Below are 20,761 nucleotides of genomic sequence, written 5' to 3' on the forward strand. Positions count from 1 at the left end.
AATAACTAACTAAATCACACAAATTTGCTGGGAATAAGATGCCCAAATAGAAAGGCTGTTACTGGGCAGTATGCAGTCAGAGCCAAAGCTCTCAAATTCCTTAGAAAAGGAATGAATAATTCTGTGGAGGCAAGGCATAGATCTATATTTATATAGATATATTATAGGCTTGGAGACGAATAATAAAATGTCATTTGCGTAAAGCAAAAGCTTATGTGCCATACCTCCCGCAACCAGCCCAGGAAAATCCACGTCCCTTCTTATCACGGCTGCTAATGGTTCCAAGGCAAGACCGAACAATAATGGGGTAAGAGGGCAACGCTGCTGGGCCTGTTCCCGAACCTGTATATTTCTAAAACCTTAAAAAGATAATTCCATTCTACCATATCAAACACCTTTTCAGCGTCAAATAAGATGGCAGCAACTGGAGACTTATCATTCGCCACTGACCACATACTATTGTTATCAGAAGAGCTTCGGCCCCGAATAAACCCTGCCTGATCTATATGTATAAGAGATGTCATAACTTAAAAGGTTGGCCAAAATTTTGGGACATTGGACTGTAACTCTTACACTCACTTGGATCTTTGTCCTTTTTAAGAATCAGACTTGTGTCCAGACTTGTGTCATGGTTGGCAGAAAATTTCCATTCTTTAATGATTCCATATAAACCAAAGTGGAGCCAGTTCTGTAGCATAAGATCAAAAAATTAAGCGGCAAATCCATCTGGCCCTGGAGCCTTGCCTGTTGGCAAGGCCTTGATTACCTTGCCAAGCTCCTCCAAGGTTATCTTAGAATCAAGATTTTTTTTTGCTCAGTCGTTAGTTAAACTATAAAGATCAAGATAGAATTATTAATATCAATGGCTGAGGTAAATAATTCACCACCAGCAGATTTCACTGAGGGAATGGTCTCTGCTTTATGGGTCATTCCTGGGATTCGGTAATATTTCAGTCCCCTAGATTTTTGAAAGTGGTGGTTCACCAAAATTAAATGTTAAAAGCTTTTCACAATACTTTGGTATCTCCTTTATAATGAATACAAATAATTATTGCATTTAAATAATTTTTATCTTTAAAAAAAAAAATATTATTTCTGTCTGAAAGCAAGCATTTTGTCATGTCCCTGAGGTTCTTCGCTGAATTTGTACTTTGAAAATAATTAATAAAATGTGCAGAGTGTCTATAATTTTTGGCAATAATGCAAGTAATTATGTGTGTTCTTTGCTTTTGAAAAGAAAAATAATAAAAAAATGCAAAATAGTTGATAAAAAACAACTTATAAAGTTACGTCCCTCAGTCTGAACTCAACCCCGTCACGCCAACCATTCTCCGCCCATAATAATTTAGACTCCACCCATATGTGACATCATTCACAGGAAGTTGCATCATTCAGCTCTCTTCAACAGCATGGTGCAGAAGAAGGTGAGTGATATCACACTTTTTATTCATTTTTTGAGGTGTATTATAGTCAGGCTTAACAACTCAACCCCATCACATACAATTAAGATGGAAAATGATGACTTTTCAAAATTTTATTTTTATCCATAAAAATCTAAAATATACTTATTTCATTGGCTGCCATGTGGCCCACTCTTCTACACCACATTAAGAGCAGTGGCCATTTTGAGCAAAAAAACTCAACCCCATCACACTCAACGCCGTCACATATGTCATTGTTTCGGGGTTGTAAACTTTGTGACAGGGTTGAGTTATTCACTGAATTTAATCAATGATTTCAATTTAAAAGTTTAATTTCAGTAAATATATTATTACCAACTCATATTTTAACTCATATTTTTGTTATAGATAAAATATTTGATGTAAAATTTCCACTTAAACTTCAACAGGCATCCTAGTCAGAAATGGCAACCACATCAACAACAGAGAGGCAATATGATGGGATGGCAAAAGCATCTTTTCTACAGTGGGTCACTGAAGACAAGGCTTTAGAAAAAAAAGACCACATGAAGAAGAGTTCAACAGTAAAGATAACTGTCAAGAAAACTATTGAGGGTACACAGGAGACCCTTACAGATTTGCTTCACAACAACATTCACAAGTTTAAGAAGCACCTGTTCAATATCAAACAGCAATATGCCTACAATTGTGAGCTCAAAAAAAACCTGGCAATAGATGAGGCATTGATCCACATAGATTTTTCAGAGAACTATGTCTGTAAATATGCATCAGAGATCCAAGCTGTTCACTTTCGGGCCTCATATAAGCAAGCCACTCTACACACTGGGGTAATGCATGTAGGACAACAAGAGCCCATGTGCTTCACCACAATCTCCCCTTCTAGATACAAAGGTCCTCCCGCTATCTGGAAATATCTTGATCCTGTGCTAGACCACCTTCAGGCTACTCATCCACAAGTTTCTGTCCTACATTTTTTTAGTGATGGACCTTGTACACAGTACAAACAGAAAGGAAATTTCATGCTTTTTATAACAGAAATCCACAAACGTGGATTTAAAGCTGGCACATGGAACTATTTTGAATCAAGTCATGGGAAAGGGGCCCCCGATGGTGTAGGAGGAGCATTAAAGAGAGCTGCAGACAGGTTGGTGGCTAAGGGCCATGACATCCAAGATGCACAGGAACTGTATGAAGTCCTCAGACAAACGAATACGTCAGTGGAACTGTTTTTTGTGGAAAGCACCGATGTTGACCATGCTGTAGAAATGATGCAGAGTCCTATAAAAGCAGTGCCCTCTTCAATGAGAATACACCAGGTCGTCACCCTTGCTCCAGGTGATATGTCGTGATGTCAGCTGCTTTTGTTCAACAAAGAAAGACCTAAACTGTACATGCTTTAACACACAGCACTTCAGTTTTGGTCAGAACATACCAATGCCTGCACAGCCAGCAGACAATCAGGAAAATCCACAACCCATGGAAGTGGAGAAATTGGTACATCCAGATGTTGGACAGTGGTGCATACTGAAATATGATGATGACCTGTACCCAGGCATTGTCCTTGACACAGACGAAACAAGGGTTCAAGTCAAGTGTATGCATCGTGTTGGACCAAACAGATATTTTTGGCCTTCTCGTGATGACATCCACTGGTACCAATTTGATGAAGTCATTGAGATGATTCCAGCTCCACAACATGTGACATCTCGCCATGTAGAGGTTCTGAAGGAGGTTTGGGCCAGACTCTCAAGATAAAAGCCTGAATAAAGTGCCTCAGCCACACACACACACACACAAACAAACACACACACACACACACACACACACACACACACACACACACACACACACACACACACACACACACACACACACACACACACACACACACACACACTTGGTAGCTCAGCACTGTGGTGCCTCTATGAATAAATATGGATTAGACCTTTTATTTCTTTACATTTGTTCAGGTATTTTATGCAAATGTTCATAAAATAACTATTTTAAAATCCTGTTTATGTTGAGTTTATGTGTTAACATGGCATTTTCTTTTGTAATGACCCACTGATTGTTACTTATGTTATTTTGAACTTTTTTGCCCATTTGATAAAAGGTTCTGTTTGGTAATCTATTTTTGTTTTTTCTTACCAAAAATATTGAAAAGTTACTAACGACCGTACTGTCTGCAGTAGTTTTCTTTGTTTAAATTCTCACTGCAGTTCAGATAATAAAGTAAAAACGAAAAAATTAAATATGACTATGTCTTTATTACATGGTTGCCTAAAATTAAATAGTGTTTTGTTTGAGTCTCAAAGAGGAATTTTCGTATTAAACAAATACAAATTAAAAGTAGGCCAATGTGTCCTTTCAACCCTGTTACAGTATTCAACCCCATCACAGTATTCTCAACCCTGTCACATTAATATTTTTGGAAAATAAAATTAAAAAGACAATTAAAAATTAAAGCATTTCTTGCTGATTACCACCCGACATGTTAAGGGCTAACAAAGTAAAATTGTGGTTTTAGTGAAACATCTAAATTATTTTTTTTCTTACTAAAATAAAGAGACCATGGACAAACAATTTGGATATTTGTAACTTCCATCACATACAAATGTGAAAATTATCATAAATATTACATTTGAAGTCATTGAATTGGTATGAGGGAGACATGAGCAGTAGGTAGATGTTTGTTTTATAACAAGTTTTGTGTAAAATCCTGTTTAAACTAATTCAATTTTGTCCGTTACGGGGTTGAGAATAAAAGGTGTACAAATCTGAAAAAAACGGAAAATAATACAAAAGTCTTTAATGCCTGAGATGGGAAAATATGATTTTTTGAAGGTTTGATATGTACCTAATAATGTGGGGTATTTAGAAATGTAATCATATGTAGTTCAAAAATTAAAAAAGTCCAAGTTGAAATATTACCGAATCCCAGGAATGACCCTTATATATCTAGCTTCCCTGCTTTGTCCCCCGACTCAAAATATGCCTTGTATGTCTTGCCCTGAATAGCAAAAACTCCACCTTCCACAACAAAATTGTATTAAATCTGTATTTCAATCGGGTATTTTCTCAGATCAGATGACATGGTAAAAAAAATGGACGAATGGAGGATCACTCTTAATTTAAGAACAAAAGCGCAATTAACCACACTGGGAAACGGACTGTTATTGTGAATTAAATCCATGGATTCCTTGGACTGATCTCTCCATTATAACACACTCCAAACCTGTAAAGGATCAACTTTTATATTCTAGAATATATCAGACAATGTTTATTCTCGCTGTAACCACGTAAAAGTGACTTTTAAATTTGTTTATTTTAACAGATTTGTTCTTGTGTACAATCATATAATAATCTTGAGTTTGATGAATGTCAGTCCATTATAATGATGATGTTTTTGTGTTCAGATGTTCATCATGAGAGAACAGATGAATGTGATCCACACTGGAGAACAGCAGATGCTGCAGATACCAGTGAAGATGTGTTCAGTGAAGCTGCTGGACTGCAGGAACCTGATGAAGATGAGAGGAGAAATCAAAGTAGAGGAACAACAGAGTGATGAATATTATGAAGAAACCACAGCAAAGGAACAACAGAGTAATGATGATGATGATGAGTTTATCACTCAAAATTCATAATAAAAAGTTTCCCTCTATTTTGTGTTGTCAGTTTAGAAGTGCTCAGTTTTCTTTTAAGGTACATCTTTTTTTATTTTTCCAAATTAAAAACAGTTCTGCAGGAACAGTCACTCTGGATTAGGGTTTCGCTTAAAGTCTTCATTTGTCCTTTTTAACATGATGTCTTTTAAAGGATGGTTCACCAGTTGATAGACAATTTAAAGTTATTTTTCAGATAATAAACTTATGGCCACAATATACTTCATACAAAATAAAAAAATAAAACTAATGGTGTGTTGGCATTTAGAGCAGAATCTGGTCAAAAAGGGGTTTATCAGTTTGTTTTGGTGGTTCATTACAGCTTTGTAGCAAACATCACTCATTCAGGTGCACAAGCTTCTTGAGATCGCTGAACCCAATCTGAACCGGTTTGGCTCCATCTGGTTTTCTCAACCTGAAACTTACTCTGAAAATCAGAGTTTGTTCAACTAGCTTTGTGCAACGGCCACTGGGCATGTCATGTAATTTCGATATAATAATTTTATATGACAGCTGATTGACTCCCCTAGTATGAATCTATGGACCTTGCACAGCAAAAATCACAAATAAATACATTTGTCCCTCTCGAACTGATTTTTGTTAATTTACTTTGTTCATTGTAGAGCTGATGGAAGTGAAAGAGGAACATCAAGAGCTGAATGAAGCAGAGGAGAAACATCATGATTTCACAACTGGAGAAACATCTTTGTGTTGCTCAAAGACTGAAAATAATTTCTCACCAAAAAATCCTCAAAGAAGAGCAGCAAAGAAATCTCTTACTTGCTCTCAGTGTGAAAAGAATTTCACATGTAAAAAAAATCTTAATGTACACATGAAAATTCACACAGGAGAGAAACCTTTCACGTGCCATCAGTGTGGAAAATGTTTTGCATATGCAGTTTCTCTCAAAAATCATGTCCAACATCACTGTAGCAGAGAAAATGCATTTGAATATGATAACTGTTGTAAAGCATTTGTTGAGGATTCAGACCTAAGAAAACACCTGAAAACTCACACAAATGAGAAGCCTTACAAGTGTTCTTTTTGTGGGAAATGTTTTACACACCTGTCCTATTTTAAAAAGCACCAGAAAATTCATACCTTTGCTGGAGTTCATATGTGCATTGAATGTGGGAAGACCTTTACTACAGTCACCGATTTGAAACGGCACCAAAGAATTCATACTGGAGAGAAACCTTACAAGTGCTCACACTGTGGAAAGAGTTTCACTCTGTCATGTAATCTGAAAACACACGAGAGAATTCATACTGGAGAGAAACCTTACAAGTGCTCACACTGTGCAAGGAGTTTCACTTGGTCATATCACCTGAACTCACATGAGAGAATTCATACTGGAGAAAAATCATACAAGTGCTTACAATGTGGAAAGAGTTTCACTCAGTCATATAATCTGAAAACACACGAGAGAATTCATACTGGAGAGAAACCTTACAAGTGCTCACACTGTGGAAAGAGTTTCACTCAGTTACATTATCTGAAAACACACGAGAGAATCCATACTGGAGATAAACCTTACAAGTGCTCACACTGTGAAAAGAGTTTCACTGAATCACATATCCTGAAATCACATGAGAGAATCCATACTGGAGATAAACCTTACAAGCGCACACTGTGGAAAGTGTTTCACTTATTCTCAAGACCTGAAAAAACACGAGAGAATCCATACTGGAGAGAAACCTTACATGTGCTCGCACTGTGGAAAGAGTTTCACTCAGACACATTACCTGAAAACACACGAGAGAATCCATACAGGAGAAGAACCTTACAAGCGCTCACACTGTGGAAAGTTTTTCACTTATTCTCAAGACCTGAAAAAACACGAGAGAATCCATACTGGAGAGAAACCTTACAAGTGCTCACACTGTGGAAAGAGTTTCACTCAATCACAACAATTGAAAACACACGAGAGAATCCATACTGGAGAGAAACCTTACAAGTGCTCACACTGTGAAAAGAGTTTCACTTATTCACAACACCTGAAAAAACACAAGAGAATCCATACTGGAGGAAAACCTTACAAGTGCTCACACTGTGGAAAGAGTTTCACTCAGTCACAACAACTGAAAACACACGAGAGAATTCATACTGGAGAAAAACCTTACAAGTGCTCACACTGTGGAAAGAGTTTCACTTATTCACAACACCTGAAAAAACACAAGAGAATCCATACTGGAGGAAAACGTATGACTGCTCTTAATTTGGGAAAAGTTTTAACAAAGCAAGTAATCTACGTAGACATGTAAAAAAAGTATTGCGTTAAGTAAATTGTGGTAAATTCAGTTAGGATCACTACTTATTTCAGCTTTTATTTCTTTCATCACATTCCAGTGGGTCAGAAGTCTACATAGACTTTGTTATTATTTGGTAGCATTGCCTTTAAATTGTTTAACTTGGGTCAAATGTTTTGAGTATCCTTCCACAAGCTTCTCACAATAAGTTGCTGGAATTTTGGTCCATTCCTCCAGACAGAACTGGTGTAACTGAGTCAGGTTTGTAGGCCTCCTTGCTTGCATACACATTTTCAGTTCTGCCCCCGGATTGAGGTCTTGGCTTTATGATGGTCACTCCAGTACCTTGACTTTGTTGTGCTTGAGCCATTTTGTGACAACTTTGAAGGTATGCTTGTGGTCATTGTCCATTTGGAGGTCCCATTTGCAAACAAGCTTAAACTTACTAGCTGATGTCTTGAGATGTTGCTTCAATATATTCACATAATTTTCCTTCCTCATGATGCCATCTATTTTATGATGTGCACCAGTCCCTCCTGCAGCAAAGCACCCCCACAACATGATGCTGCCACCTCCATGCTTCACGTCGGGATGTGTTCTTCGGCTTACAAGCCTTACCCTTTTTCCTCCAAACATAAAGATGGTCATTATGGCTATTAAAAGAAAGATCTTTGTCCCCAGGTGCACTTGCATACTGTAGTCTGGCTTTTTTATGGCGGTTTTGGAGCAGTGGCTTCTTCCTTGCTGAGCAGTCTTTCAGGTCAAGTTGATATAGGACTTGTTTTACTGTTGATATAGATACTTGTCTACCTGTTTCTTTCAGCATCTTCACAAGGTCCTGGTAAATTCAGTTGATTAGACATGATTCGGAAAGGCACATACCTGTCTATATAAGGTCCCACAGTTAACAGTGCATGTCAGAGCACAAACCAAGCCATGAAGTCCAAGGAATTGTCTGTACACCTCCAACACAGGATTGTATCGTGGCACAGATCTGTGGAAGGGTACAGAAAAATGTCTGCAGCATTGAAGGTCCCATTGAGCACAGTGGCCTCCATCATCCATAAATGGAAGAAGTTTGGAACCACCAGGAATCTTCCTAGAGCTGGCCGCCCGGACAAACTGAGCAATCAGGGGAGAAGGGACTTAGTAAGGGAGGTGACCAAGAACCCAATTGTCACTCTGATAGAGCTCCAGCGTTTCTCTGTGGAGAGAGGAGAACCTTCCAGAAGAACACCCATCTCTGCGGCACTCCACCAATCAGGCCTGTATGGTAGATTGGCCAGACGGAAGTAAATGGCACATGACAGTCCTACTGGAGTTTGCCAAAAGGCACTTGAAGGACTCTCAGACCATGAGAAACAAAATTTTCTGGTCTGATGAAACCTTTGGCCTGAATGGCAAGCGTCATGTCTGGAGGAAACCAAGCACCGCTCATCACCTGGCCAATACCATCCCTAAAGTGAAGCATGGTGGCGGCAGCATCATGCTGTGGGGATGTTTTTCAGCGGCAGGAACTTGGAGACTAGTCAGGATTGAGAGAAAGATGAACGCAGCAATGTACAGAGACATCCTTGATGAAAACCTGCTCCAGAGCGGTCTGAACCTCAGACTGGGGCGAAGGTTCATCTTCCAACAGGACAACGACCCTAACAACACAGCCAAGATAACAAAGGAGTGGCTACGGGACAACTCTGTGAATGTCCTTGAGTGGCCCAGCCAGAGCCCAGACTTGAACCCGATTGAACATCTCTGGAGAGATCTGAAAATGGCTGTGCACCGATGCTCCCATCCAACCTGATGGAGCTTGAGAGGTCCTGCAATGAAGAATGGGAGAAACTTCCCAAAAATAGGTGTGCCACGCTTGTAGCATCATACACAAAAAGACTTGAGGATGTAATTGGTGCCAAAGGTGCTTCAACAAAGTATTGAGCAAAGGCTGTGAATACTTATGTACATGAGATTTTTTTCGTTTTTTATTTTTTTATAAATTTGCAAAGATTTCAAACAAACTTCTTTCACGTTGTCATTATGGGGGTATTGTTTGTAGAATTTTGAGGAAATTAATAAATGTAATCCACAAATGTAATGTTTAAAGGTACAGTTAATTTAATGCATTTAAACTTCTGACCCACTGGAAGTTTGATACAGTCAATTAAAAGGGAAACAGGCTGTCTGCAAACAAATGTTGGAAAAATGACACCTATGCAAGTATATCTGGAGATTAATTATTATTTTTTTACTTATGTTATGCATTTAAAAACTGTCTCTTTTAAATAGTTAATTTAGTCACAAGTGTATTATTAATTTTAAAATATATAGTATTTCCCATATAAACTTGAGTAAATATAACTAGCATGTCTACATTTTAGTCTGGTGGCGTGAATAAAGTCTTTGCTTCATAATCTTATAATGTGTTTATTTTACTTAGTGTTTAGTGTAAGTACTTACTAAGACAGACAGACAGGTAGTGTATGGAATTATATTAAAGCATATAGTTACACGTTGGGTTCTGTTTAGGAAGTATATTTGAAAGTAGGAAGGAAGTTCAGGCCAAGATATCAAATTAAAGTTAATAAAGGACTTGGTTCTCTAGGTATTTTAAAAAAGGGCCACAGGAGTCTAGATATTTTTGTTTTATACATTTCTTGCTGTTTTTATGTTTTATGCATTTCTTGCTGTTTATTTTTCATAATTGAAGTGTTCTATCAGTAAGTTGAGCCAGTATGTTATGGATATCTTTGTTCTGACTTTCCGTTTAAGCAATATCTTCTTTGCAATTGTAATGGCTACACATATCAATGATTTAATGTGGCTAGCTATTTCTATACCAGATGTGTCACCCCAGGAGAACTAAGTTGGAAAGAGGTATGCCAAGGATGACAATCTCTGCAAGTCTACTCACGACCTCAGACCAAAATATCTGTATATTAGGACAGAGCCAAAGGGCATGAGGGAAGTTACCATTGGTGAAACGGGTCTGAGTGAAGATTTATGTGCAGAGTTTAATACAAATAGTTAAACAGGCAGAGGTCAAAACCAGGTAAGCAATCCAGATAAACAAACAAATCAAAGATGGTAAACAAAGAGGTAATCCAAGGTATAGGCAATAATCACAACAGGCAGGCAGTAGATAAAGATAACGCTCAGAAATACCAGACAATGGGGTGAATTGGCAAAACTTTGCAGTGAGAGCAGATATTATATACACTGGGAGTGATAGGTGAATGGAATTCAGGTGTGAGAGTCAATGGCGAGAAGGAGATGCTGGGAAGTGTAGTCCTGGTTGAGGATAATACTCGGCAGAAGGGATCTTGTGTGAACAGACGGAGAAAGGGGGAGTACTGTCGCATCAGATGGTACTCCCCCCTTTGAAGACCCCCTTTAGATCGTACAGGAGGTCTGCCCAGGGCCCAAGAGCCGGACGGTAAGGATGGGCTAGATGAAATTCTGAGATGAGCGAATGGTCCAGAATGTCTTCCGAAGAGACCCAAGATTGTTCCTCTGGTCCTTAGTCCCAATCTAAGACTCTGCCCCAATGTCGAGAGTCAATTAGAGTGTTGACTTGGTAGGCGATCTCCCCATGGAGGTCAAGAGGAGGGGTACGGTTGTCAGCAGAGGCACTGGAAGACTCAGCAATCGGTTTGAGTAGAGACATGGAAAGTAGGAGAGCTGCAGTAGTGAGGTGGCAGTTGAAGTTAACGAGGTATAACGAGCATAAAACAGGACTGACCACAATTAATGTGTTTAGATGCAATTGAATATATTGCAGCTGGGACATTCCTGTATGGCTTTATGTCTTGAGGACTTGATGTCCACCAACCATGTCTTTGACACCAATTCAATTAATTTTATATGAGATGGTCCCTTGTGAAATGTATATAATGGGTTCTGAATACTGGTTCATGGACATTCATTTTAATAAGGTGCATTATCAAAATATTGACAAAAAAATATTATGGTAACTGTATGAAAAGTATGCACCCTTCAAAACCTCAAAAATCGACTGTCCACAATACAAAAAAAATATACAACCATGTATTTTTTATAATGTAAATACATTGGAAATTGGATGGTCACTTGTACAATGTATTTGCCATTATTTATCAATAATACATGGATGGTGGACATTTTTTATTGGGTCCATAATCAAAATACTAACAAAACATTTACTTGACTCTGTGACTCCCTCTGAACAACATTCACACTTCAAAATTAAAAAAAAAACTGTCTACCATCTATGTATATTTTTGCATTGTACTGCATAAATTGTAGATGGGATCTATAAATCTCAGAGTTGGGACCACTTGTCTTTTGACTTGAGAAAGTCAAAGATTTTTATGAAATGTATGACTTTCTCCAATCTTCATAATATTGTAAACATGAACAGGAGACAAAGACAGGAGTGCAGGTTTCATCTCTCTAAGTGGTCCCCTCTCTGAAAAATAGAGATCCTATATGCAATGTATAAAATACAAAATATACATGGTTGGTGGACAGTTGGTTTATGAGTTTTTGAAGGGTGCAGGGAGTCACATAGTCACCTAAATGTTTTTTTGTCTTATGTCTTATGAAATTGTGTCTTAAATGTGATCTCATGCCTTTAAAAATGGATGTCCACCAACCATGTATTTTTGATAATGTAAATACATTGTACAAGGGACCATCCCATCTGCAATGTATATACATTATCAAAAATACATGGATAGTGGACATCAATTTTATAAGTTGCATAATCAAAATAGATAGATATTGCTCTATGCAAAAGTGCTAAAAAGTGGACTGTCTAAGGACATACCCACGAGATATATATGTCGATTTTGGGACATTTTGAGCTTTTTGAGCTGGTTAGATGGGCACTTACTTTGTGATTTAGCAAAATGACAGGAAATGCCTCTTTGAAATTGATTTACATGTCATATTATTCATAAAACACATTGAATAACCCTAAGGGTATACAGTTTAACACGTTCATATACCTTACAAGTCATAAAAGTGAATAATATGCTTAAAAACTGAGTGTCCACAGACTATGTATTTGGCGGCCATTAAATACATTGCAGGTGGGATCTTCCTGCATGACAGAGTGAAAAGTCCCTTAAATTTTGTGAAAACACTTTGGGGCTTTGAATGCTTATTCATATTGAAAATTGGTGCTGGGCAAGTATTGATAAAAAATCTGGAAAAATATTCTAGAAAAATAACTAACTTTTCACTCAAAAAGTGGCCAATTTAGCACTTAACCAACTCATTCAGACTTCAAACTTTGCATACTGTCTATGGGACCCCTGAGAAGATATAGATTTCAAATTTGAGTCATTTGGAGGTTTTGGAATGGTTTCCATAAACAGTATATATTAAATGGTATGCACTGCATGTGGACATAGGCCTGACATCGCATCTGTAGGTCCAACAGATCCCAAATTGCACACAGTGACACGTCCATTGCCTCTCAACAACATACTAATTGGACTAAGGCCTGGGATTCAAAAAAGTATTTTTCATTATTTTAAATAGATCTCCCTGCCTGCCATAGGAATCAATGTGACAGCCTGTCCTGTGGGCCTGTGTGCATCAGTACATACATTAGAGGCTTTAATACTTACCCAGTAATACCCAGGGCCTCCAAATTTTAGGATGTGTTTTGAGGGCCCATGATGGTTAAGGACCTCAATGTTCAAGTTCCTATAACCTTTTGACCCCTCTTTTCTAGATGTTCCACTCACCATGTAAACCAAAGTAATTTTTGTACTTTGTTTTTGGATGCCTTCACTAAAGGGTCAAATGTAGTATCAAAAGCGGTCAAAGGATCATGTAATTCTGGACACTGTCTGAGGACACCCCCATGAGACACAAATGCCAATTTCAGGACATTTGGAGCTTTATGAGCACCGTCCACCAAACCAGTATAGAAATGAATGGAATACATTGCATGTGGGATGTGCCCCATTATCGCACCCAGAGGTCCCAGAGACCGCAAATTTGTCAGGGTGGCACCCCAAGGGGCCCTTGATAATATATTAGGTGGGCAAACGATTCCAGTGACTTTTTGGTCTGGTCAAAATTGCATGGCACAGCGGGCACCCACCTTGTGCTCCGAGGCAAATTAGAGTTAAAAAGAGCACAAAAAAATGTCAAGTGCCACAGTTCCGTAAAACCACACAGGACTACATTGTGGTAATTGTGGTGATGTATGGCATCAGTGGGCACTCTGGGGCCAAAGGCACGTAATAGCATTTTTTACTTGGTAAGGGGCCAAATACTTGGTCTGTGGAAAAAGGAAAACCACAGAGACAGTCTACTAGGTAAGTGGGCACAATACTGAGTCTGTAGACGTGAGGAACACTATGGAGGATGAATACTGGTTAAGTGGACACTAATATAGGATTCATTGACATGAGGAAGAGTTTGGGGAGACTATAGGGTAAGGGGACACAATACTAGCCTCATGGATGCTTAATATAGAAACTATGTCCCCATGGACGATATGTGGCAAGGGGGATGGCACCAGAGTGCCCGGGGTAGAATGTGAAGCCCCCTATAGGTGTCCATACAGAGAGTTTGGGCACTGACTCTATCTTACCTAAGGTAAGTTGGAAATGACCAGTTCATCAAGTAGCTAATAGGCTATGAAGGGATCCAAAATAGTGATACGCACCATGTATGCACCCAATTGGAATGTATTTGAATGGATGTTTTTCCAGAAACCTTGTACATGCCCTTATCCAGAGTGCAACCTCACAAGTCAGTCTCCTTCATTCCTACCTTTTGACCAGTGTAAATCCACATTCTTCTAACAATTACTTCTCTAATGGAGCTGCACTGCAGAGGAGAAACAAGACCTAATCTCCCTCCACATTTGGTTAGGAGGAAGTAAAATATCTCATCTCCCTAACTAAATCTTTCTTGGGGGTAACACAAATCAAATTCTTGTCTAAAAGCATGTGCATGTAAACTTAGCCTTGCAGTTAAGTAGAGTACATCAGTGATTTAGACTTATTTCAGTAGGTTATCATAATTCAGTGATTGAACAATATCAGCAGATTGCCAATGGTGTGTGAATGTGAGTGTGAATGGGTGAATGGGACACCCTTCGGGAAACCGGTAAAAGGCTGAGAAGTCAATTGTGGGAAACTCCTGCCCTGGTGAGAAATCAAACGTGGGAAACTCTTCCTAACCTGGGTCTGGGGATATGCCTCTAGAAGGCCTTGGTTCTGGGGCAACTGCTGCATCAGATGTACCAACATAAGTATAAATGTCAATCTAGGCACTCTAATGTAGAGATTCAAATGATACCACATTGAGCTACCTTCTACTTGTACTGTTGTTGGGGTTGCCCTTACTGCTGTATAAGATCCTTCCCTTCTGGGTTTATTCCACTTCCTCCTAAAAACTCTCAGATACACTTGGGCTCTGTGGGAGTGGTGGTGGCATAGTGGGCTAAAGCACATAATTGGTAATCAGAAGGTTGCTGGTTCGATCCCCACAGCCACCACCATTGTGTTGTTGAGCAAGGCACTTAACTCCAGATTGCTCCGGGGGAATTGATAAATTCCCTGTAAGTCGCTTTGTATAAAAGCGTCTGCCAAATGCATAAATGTGAATGTCTCTAGGAACTATGGGACATGGCACTTCTTCCCTGTGTCCCCTTCTCTGTTCCTGTAAATAAATGGCTTAATGTAGTTAATTGTCTCATGTAAGCCCTTAATTCCATCTGCAACTGTTATAAAGGTCTTCATAGGGACCTCTCAAATATGGTTCTGGCATGGGTCTGCCTTTTAACATTTCGTGCAGTGTTAGATTAGTGATTATGTTGGTCTGCATGCAGTAACTCATCAATGCAAGAGGTAGAGCATCAACCCAATTAAGTTTAGTGTCAGCACAAATTTTGTTAAGCTTAGCTTTGAGAGGTCTATTCACTATGTAGAGTATGAAGAAGAATCATTAACTCATTGATTCTGAATACAATGAACACACTGTTAAACCCCTCTAAATCACTGAAATAGCGCCAGCTAGTCTGGGGAGTAGAATGCGCTATTGACAGAGAGACACTCCAGATCCTCGTGACTTCTAAACCCGGACCATGTGAGAAAGGAATGTGAGAAGTTGATAGAAACGTGTGTGTATTTCATTTAAAACCCAGAAGGGCTTATTTTGAAGGAAATATGTTTATCCCCGTATGCTTGTGTATTTCTGATGTGACATCAAACTAGTTAAAATTGTTAGTTGTGTTAGTTAAACTCTGAGGGCTTATATATATAGTAGATTATATATTCACTGAGGGCTTATATATAGAGATTATATATTCACTTTTAAGTGTACCAAATACACGCTTCTTGGTATCAAATTAAACCTTGCGACTTGTCCTAGCTGAAAATATATATAAGGTTACATTAAAAGGTATTCTGCTATGTTTTACTGTCTTTTGAGTGATTCAACCCAAAATCCTGACCCGGTCGTAAATTATGCAAATGACGAGCCTTGAAAGGACAAAGCGAACAATCTCGCGCCCAAAACGGAGCTGCTTCATTGGGTCAGTCCTCCCAAAGGAGGTGTGACCTCCCTACTTTAAAAGTCAGGGTCCGGTATTGAATCGTCCTCTCTCTCTTTTGCACTCTTCCCCCCGCTCTTCTGGACCTCTTCGGAACAACTCTCTTCTCTTTTGCCCTCCTCTTTCATCCTGCTCTCTCACCCGGCTCTCTTCCCCTCCCTCGGACTCCCCTGAACACTCTTCAACTCTCCGGAACACCCGTCAACTCTTCAACAGCTACCCTTTAAGACGCTTTGAATTTCCCGTGAGCAATCCACGCTCTGGAAGCACTGACAGAAAGCCCATCTCACGGACGCCACGAGGACACAACATACACGCAGTCTTGCTCAGCGACACAAAGGTCCATTGTGCAAGTATTATTTCATTGAAATTCAAATGCGTTACAGTGTGTAACTCCCGTGCTGGCTCTTAAGGGTTAACTGTTGTAATAAGTGTGCTATCCTTATAATAATCTCTTTATTTTCCTTACTGTTTTTTTACTTTGTTTATTTTATGTTTCTATGTTAAATGTTTGTTTGTTAAGTGTAGTGATATATCCTAGTTCCTTGTATTAAACCCAATTATACGCTTGATTCTTTGTGTTTGTTGGTCATAAAACAAAGCCTCTTTAATGTGCGATTTTAAGCTACGAGCTGATATTATCAAAGTAAGTTAACGTGCTTTTGATGAATAAGCTTATACTAAGAATAAACCTTCTGGAGAATTGATCAAGAGTATCGAGCAAAGTGGTTCGGTGGACGAACTGGTTGGTTGCGATACGGGTCAATTCCATTAAGGTGTTATTAAAATTAATATAGCCTGTCTGCATATGATGTATATTCCTAATTAATTATAATTCGTTGTATTTAATTATCTATATATATCTGAAGCAGGCTCTTGGACTATATAAGCCCCTTTTGAGGTGATTTAGTATGTATTGTTATCTAGTTCAAACCATATGATTAATCATTGATTACAATCATCAATATTAATTATACATTCCCCAAACCTGAACCGAGATACCCTATAACTATTTCTACCATTCACTGTGTTTGTGGATGATAGACAGACCCAAATTCAGCCAAATGTGCAGAGCATGGTTGTGCACAATGCTGTAACAAAATTGGAACAAAACTATTGTCTTTTCTCTTAACAATAGCATTCTTAGCATGATTTCCAAGATGGTCTCTGAAACATGACTCATCTACATAATAATCTGCCTCTGCATCAATGATAGGTGTTGACTCAAAATCTGGTCTTAAACAAGTAAAATCAAAATAGTCTATTACACATCCACGAGGTGTTCCCTCCCCTTCTAGAGGAATGAATTTGGCTGGGTTTATTGTTGTGCATAAGTTAGCAGTGTTGAATATTTCAAACACCTGGCTTGGGTTAAAACAAATCTACCTTGTTCTAATATTTCTGCTACTTCATGATGGATGTTAATTATTACTGGGTAGCCCATTGTCACTGTGGAAGCTTTGTCATAAGCAAAATATACTTCTGCAAGTCCTTGATTACATGGTGGGTAGCCCTGTGTTAGATAGTCCAATGTGGTGCTATAATAAGCAATTGGGTGCTTTTTCTTCCACTACAGGTTTCCTGCATTAAGACTGCGGACACAAATCCATCTCTTCTATACAAATGAAATGGTTTGGCATAGTCTGGGGTTGCTACAGCTGGAGCTGTAAATGCTATCAATGCAGCAGTGTCCCATGTTGGTCGAGCTCAGAAATACTGATGCTCTGTCTGTTTCATCAATGCCCTTAAGAGGACTGTTTTGATAGCGTAATCTTCTATCCAATCAATAAAACCTGTCATACCTATAAAGGTTATCATTTGTCCCACTGTTTGTGGTTGAGGTGCTTTACTGCTTTATGTGAAATGATTCATCCTAAATATTCTACCTGTGGTAGGAAGTATTGCGATTTTTCTTTAGAGACCTTGTGGCCTCCGTTAGCACTTTGATAGAATCTTGATGACATTGTTCTAATGTTGTTGAGCAAATTAACAGATCATCTACGTACTGTGTCACATTTACATTTATGTATTTGGCAGACGCATTTATCCAAAGTGACTTAAAGTGCACTTATTACAAGGACTGATTAACAGTTGTGCTTTAGCCCACTACGCCACCACCACCACCACCACCGTCTAAAATCTTCCAGATCAAGGAGAAAGTGTCACACATTTGATGAAACAATAGTTGAACTGATCACAGAGGCCAATCTGATTGATTATTGGAGAATGAAAAACTTAACTAGAAAACAATTTACCTGGTTCAATGCATCTAATAATGGTCAGTGCTCAAGATTAGATTATTGGTTAATTTCAGACAATCTGGCTAATGAAGTAAATAGATGTGAAATTTCAGCATCACCCCTGACTGATCATTGTGTAATATCTTTGACCCTCTCTCCAGGCGGAAATGAGACAAACATAAGTCCAATATGGAAATTTAACTATACACTATTGGACGATACTGAGTTTTGTAATGAAGTTAAACAACAGGAGAAGAACAAAGTGGGAAAGAGGTATGCCAAGGTTGACAATCTTGAAAAGTACATTTTCTAAGGCAACATTTTTAACTTTAGATTGTTCTAAATCTAACCATTTTAGAACAATCTATCTTGTTGAGCCATTGTCTAATGTACAGTACATGCATTACAATAATATAGTCTTGAGGTAATGAATGCATTAATTAATTTTTTCGGTATCAGTAGCAGAGAGCATGCTTCGTAACTTAGCAATTTTTCCAATAATTAGTACTTTTTGGAATTGATTAGAAGGAAATTTCTGGTCATCCAATCATTGATTTCATTAATATACTACTAATTTGGAGAATTGTGAAATTTGGGTTTAGAAGAAATATAAAGTTGGGTATCGTCTGCATAAGAGTGGAAAACAATTCCTGATAATATCTCCCAGGAGAAGCATGTATAAGGAGAAAAGCAGAGGCCCTAAAATTATCCCTGTGGCAGTCTGTACTTTTTTTTTTATTTGACAATCCCTTGTTTACACACAAAATATGATAACGGTCTGATAAAAAGACCTAAACCATGCTAATGCAACTCCACAAATGCCAACTTAATTCTCCATCCTATTCAAGAGAATGTCATGATGTTGAATGCAGCACTAAGGTCTAAAAGTCCTAGAGGAGAAATGCAGCCGCACTCAGATGATAAGAGAAAGTCATTTGTAACTCGGATAAGTGCTGTCTCTGTACAGTGATGAGGCATAAATCCTGACTGAATTTATTCATATGAACATATTTGGGAGGATACTACCTTTTCTAGTATTTTCAACATAAATGGGAGCTTTGAAATCGGTCTATAATTAGCTAGTTCTCCAGGATCAAGTTGCTTCTTAATAAATAGTATAACTTCCATTTGAAATGGTCTGAATACATTTAATTTAAGAGTTAATAATATTAAGAAGAGGTTCTGAGATTACAGGGAATACCTCTTTCAAGAGCTTAGTTGGTATTGGATCTAACATACATGTTATGACTTTTTGTTAGTTGAAGTTTTGTTAGCTCTTCATGACCTATGACAGCGAAGGATTGAAGTTGCATGTGAGAAAAATTATGAGATGTTGTTTTTTGACGTGCTGTGACAGTTGATTGCATATTTCCAATTTTATTTCTGATTTTTACAAGTTTATCAGTAAAGAAATACATGAAGTCATTACTATTGTGCTGCGATGGAATATCTCGTTCAGTCAATGTTTTATTCCTAATCAATTTAGCCGCAGTACTGAATAAACACCTAGGATTGTTGTTGTTATTTTCTGTGAGTTTTCTAAAAATTGCTGACCTGGCAGCTTTTATTGCCTGACTGTATCCCTCCATGAACCGCAAAATACCTCTAATTTTGTATTTTTCAACTCACGCTCCAGTCTCCGAGCTGCTCTCTTGAGAGCATAAGTGTGATCATCGTACCGTGGTGCAGGGCTTTTTTCTTACATTTTCCGTAATCGAAGGGGGCGACACTGTCAAGAGAGCTAGAGAAGACTATTTGTATTTTCTGTTATTACATCAAGTTCTTCTAGACATTTTGCCTTACTGAGTATGAGACAATTCTGGAAGATTATTAATGAAGCTATCTTTAGTGGTCGAAAGAATAGTTCTACCTGAATGTGTAGATTGAGTAACATTAGCTGACTGCAGCATGCAAGAGACGAGGTAATGATCCGAGATGTCATCGCTCTGCTGCAGAATTTCTATATTATCAACATCAACTCCATATGATAGAATTAAATCTAGCGTATGATTATGGCGATGAGTTGGACCTGTCACATTTTGTCTGACTCCATTAGAGAATGACAATATCGAAAAATGCTAATCCCAATGTGTCATTTTCATTATCTATGTGAATGTTGATGTCACCAACAATTAAAGCTCTATCTACATTAACTAATAGATCTGATAGAAAATTAGCAAATTCACCAAGGAAATCTGAGTACAGCCCGGGTGATCTATATACTGTAGCAAGGGTAAAAGACAACAGACTTTTTTTTTTATATCTGACGGTGTCACATTAAGCATTATTAGTTCGAAAGACTTTTATAAAATGTATAGCCTGTCGTCTCAGTAACACCAAAAACTTTACTGTAAATTGTAGCAATACCTCCTCCTCAACCCTTCAGGCGAAGCTCATATTTATAGTTTTTAGTTTAAACTAAACTTCAATTTACTAATAACTCAACTTGAAGACAGGTTTCAGTCAAACAGCATGCATCCAAACTACAATCTGTAATAATTTAATTTACAAAGATGTTGAGATGTTCATATAATGTTTAGTAGCCCTACCTTTATATAATATTTATCTTAACTTTTATTTTTAATTTTTAAAAGTTTGACCGTAATAAAAAATGTCTAAATGTTTTAGTAAGGGG

General features: G+C 38.1%; 1 pseudogene; it reads left to right on the forward strand.

Moving 5' to 3' along the window:
* The window catches only part of LOC127618558 (zinc finger protein 271-like), a 53,393-nt pseudogene that overhangs the window by 16,093 nt on the left and 16,539 nt on the right, over nt 1-20,761 (forward strand).

Source organism: Xyrauchen texanus, chromosome 25 (genome assembly GCF_025860055.1).
Source record: "Xyrauchen texanus isolate HMW12.3.18 chromosome 25, RBS_HiC_50CHRs, whole genome shotgun sequence".
Taxonomy (NCBI): Eukaryota; Metazoa; Chordata; class Actinopteri; order Cypriniformes; family Catostomidae; genus Xyrauchen; species Xyrauchen texanus.